The sequence below is a fragment of the Octopus bimaculoides genome, chromosome 9, assembly GCF_001194135.2.
Source record: "Octopus bimaculoides isolate UCB-OBI-ISO-001 chromosome 9, ASM119413v2, whole genome shotgun sequence".
NCBI lineage: Eukaryota > Metazoa > Mollusca > Cephalopoda > Octopoda > Octopodidae > Octopus > Octopus bimaculoides.
This window is the reverse complement of record NC_068989.1, coordinates 29894275-29898301: the sequence shown is the minus strand read 5'-3', so window position 1 is coordinate 29898301 and position 4027 is coordinate 29894275. Positions and strand designations below refer to the sequence as shown.

General features: G+C 47.5%; 1 protein-coding gene across 1 annotated transcript in view; it reads right to left on the bottom strand.

Moving 5' to 3' along the window:
- The window catches only part of LOC106878959 (hydroxyacylglutathione hydrolase, mitochondrial), a 74108-nt gene that overhangs the window by 67645 nt on the left and 2436 nt on the right, over window positions 1–4027 (bottom strand). The gene's annotated exons all lie outside the window — the stretch shown is intronic.

The following is a 4027-nucleotide window of genomic DNA, read 5'->3' as shown; positions in this document are numbered from 1 at the left end:
CGTAACTCTAGAATCCGAACTCTAAAATTGTTACACACAAAGATACGCACAGCGTAATTTATTATATAAACAATATATGCGTATAAATTACGATTAAACCGGATGAAATATGTCACAGGGAATAACATTTTTATGACCGCCCAGCAGTAACTCTATTCAGCTGAATAGACGTCAGTGATTGGTTGAAATTACAGAAATACGACAACTTTAACATGGAATAACTTGCGATGTACGTTTTTTTGTTAAGAAGACTAAGAGTAAAAGATGTTTTATATGACACATTCTACCAGTGTCCCAAGTTTCAAAGTGTTTCGTTAGTGTTTCGTTAAGAAAATACTGGCGCCCCCGTTTTAAAATAGATCCGATGATTGACAAATCGTGGGTGTTGTCGCAAAGTGACACACATGACGTAACGGCAAGTGATGGTGGATATGAGCAGGACGAAGAGGCAGGCAGCGAACAACGACAGCAAGTGTCTGGCGAAGCAAACGGCCGAGGGACCATGCTTCAGATGTCGAGTTGAATGTGTGTCCTGCCATGTGGGTGACAAGGCAGCAGACGCGTGTGGAGGCGAATGGGAGGGGTTCGACCTCACGTTAGCCTATCTGCAGCTCCATGTATCAGAGAAGTTGTGGAAGTACCAACTAGTGTGGTACAGGGGCAGAACATACTGCCTGACTTGAATGGGTTTCAGCCTGAGTTCGGCGCCAAAGATCATGGCAAAGGTCCTTTAGTACGAGTGGTCACTAGTTTAAAGTATGGAAGTATGCGTGACGAAGTTCATTAAATGCGCTTTTGAGAAACATGTGTACTGAATGCTAGAAGGCATTTTTAAACAAAGCATTGTAACTTTATTAAAATAGGAACGAGTGCTGACGAGTAGTAAAAGTGTATAGCCTGTATGTGTATGCGAGTCAGGTAAAGTATTATAGCTTACTTTTGCACAAAATGATTCTGTCGGAAGCCGTTGTAAGCTAATAGGAATGGAGCTAGTTTAAACGAAAATATACAGTTCATCATAAGGCAGAGTTTGTGGCTGATGTCATCCAGGCTTTCGAGGAGAGAAGTTAGCATAAATGAACTAGGCTGTTCAGGAGGTGACAAGTCGAGAGCCGATATAACTCACTGTTGGTTACATGAAGTTGGTGGTGAACACACTAAAACTGTTTCATGTTGGAAGAATAACTGTTGTATCAGTGCTGTCTTTTTGCTAACTGCCTAATAACTCCCCAAACTTCACTGCTAAGTTAGATAACTGCTGTTTGTATTCCTACGCATCTAGCCCTGATTAGCTGGAGTATGCCATAGCACAACTGTACTATGCCGTGGCAACATATATAACTTTCCTGAGTCACTACAGCCCTAAAGGTGCTTTGGGGCAAAGAGGTCAAAGTGGAGCAGGCTACCAGCCCATATATTGATGATATCCTTGTAGACGAGAATGTGGCATCGGCAGAGGAAATCGTGAGCCATCTTTGGAGGTTCGAACTGACAACAAAACCGCCAGAGGCTATAGAAGGAGGCACGTCGTTGGGGCTCAGGCTCGAAAGAGATAAAGCGAGTAGGCTTGTGTTTCGCAGAGGAAACGAGATCCTGGAACTAAATCAGGGGTGTTCTCGATGTGTGGGAAGCTTGTGGGTCACAAGTCTGTTGCAGGATGGCATGTAGTTATGTCAAAAAGCAAGCAGAAGAAGTGAACTGAGGTAATAAAGTAGAAGACAGTGATGATAATGCGAGCGGAAGATCCAGGGAAGGGCAGCTGGTACGTGCTTGATACAAAGAAAGGGATCGTGTAGTGCAAGCAGCATAGCGTTGGGAGGTGTCGAGGTGGAAGACATAGCGTGGCTTAGTAAGAAGGACGACTACAACTACATCAATGTGGCTGAACTGAATGCTGTGTTAAAGGGTGTGAACCTAGCACTGAGATAGGGACTGCAAACTGTAAACGTCTGGGCTGATTCTACTACAGTGCGAGGGTGGGTGGGATCAGTGATCACCAACCAGAGGAGGATTCGCACGAAAGGGGCCACGGAAATGGTGATTAAGCATTGCCTGGGAATCCTGAGGGAGCTAGCTGCCGAGTTCGACCTGGAGTTGCATGTAGTTTTCGTGCCCTCAGAAAAGAATAAGGCAACGATTCTAACCAGAGTGAAAAAGCATTGGTTGGAAATAGCAGACGATGTTCCGAGTAGGGTAGCAGTGGTTTGTCAGCTGGAGGGCACAGAACTGAGGAGACTGCACAACATGCACCACATCGGAGTCAACAGGATGTTGTTTTTTGGCTAGGACGGTCGACCCCGATGTCACCAGGGAGAGCGTTTGGAGAATAGTGGGGAATTGCAACAGGTGTCAATCAATCGATCCTGCCTCAAGCGCACACGAAACAGAAAAGATTCGGGTAGAGGAAGACTGGAAGAGGCTAGCCATTGATGTAACACTCTATAGGGGAAAAGTGTCCCTTTCAATAGTCGACTGTGGGCTGAGGAGAATGGCTATATAGAGAGAAATCGGAGCGGAGACTGCTACCGAAGTCGCAGAAGTGCTGAATGCGGCGTTCTTGGAAATGGCGCTTGTAGACGAGCTATTGATGAAAAACAGAACAGTTTTTTTGCTCAGAGCAGCTGAGAGAGATGCTCGAAAGGTGGGGTACAAGACGCCTCTTCAGAGCTGCATACAGGCCAGGTGGAAATAGGATTGTGGAATGGCACCACCGTACGATTAAATCCATGGCTGAGAGGAAACGAATCTCCCCTATGAAGGCAGTCTTCTAGTACAACATGTCGCCCAGGATAGGGCAAAGCTGAAGAGTCGGTCCTGCAAAGAGCCATATACTGGTACAAATGAAGACACCTGAACGTGGTGCCACAGCAGCCAAGGGTAAATGGAGTTACATCTGTGGAGACGAAGTGTGGGTGAAACTCCCGAACGCTTGGTGTACAACGCAGTGGGAAAAAGGAAAGGTGACCGCGATCAGTACTCCAAATAATATATCAATGGATGGAATGCCGCGTCACGTCTTGGATATTCGAAGGGTGATTAGTTCTTCCGATGATGAAGGAGAGAGAGAAACCGGCCTCGTGACCCTACGGAGATCTCAAATGGAACGTCACACCCCGCCAAGGTGGATGGACGATTACGAAACAGACCAGGGGAGCAGTGATCTTTTGATCGGGGGGGGGAGCATGTGGTGGAAGGGGAATTGACCGGAAGGGAGAAGGAGAGACGGCGCAAGAAGACCGAAATGAACCATATGACGTCACGTCAGCGAACGATGGGGCAAGTCTGTCTCTTTCTTACACTGTCTGCGGACAAGGCAAGTCGTGCTGCTAGAAGTAGTGTGAACGGATCCGAACTGAAGAAATCGGTTGAGCCAACACAGATAACACCTGAATGATCTGACCGCAGTACCCGATTGCAACTCGAGGTAAGAGCAACTCTGTTTTTGTGCCTTTAAACCACAGCCTGTGTACTCATTGGGGATAATGTTAATAATTCTAGGCCCAAAACTCTGCTAAACACAGAGTTAAAGATTTTGGCCAAGGTGCTCGCAAAGAGAGTTAGGATTGTCGTGGGTGACCTGGTGGGGGAAGCACAGACATGTGCCATCCCAGGAAGGACGATACAAGACAATCTTCACCTCATTCGCTACACCATAGAGCGGGTGGGTAAAATGCATGGCAACGGTGGGGCATTGGTGAATTTAGATCAGTCTAAGGCGTTCGATAGGTTGACCACGGATACCTGTCGGCGGTCCTTCGAGCGGCTGGATTTGGCCCGACCTTCCGAGGCTGGATTAAAGCCATGTACAGCAATATCGAATCAATAGTCCGGGTGAATCGGTTCTTCTCGAACCCCTTCGCGATCGAGCGTTAGGTTCGTCAGGGCTTCCCCCTGTCCCCGATTCTGTACGTATTGGCGCTCGAGCCATTGCTGCGGAAGTTGAAGGACGTGGGGGTGGACCCGCATGATCTTTGTTGCGGAAGGAACGTGACGGCATACGCGGATGACGTCACCATCATCGTGTCGG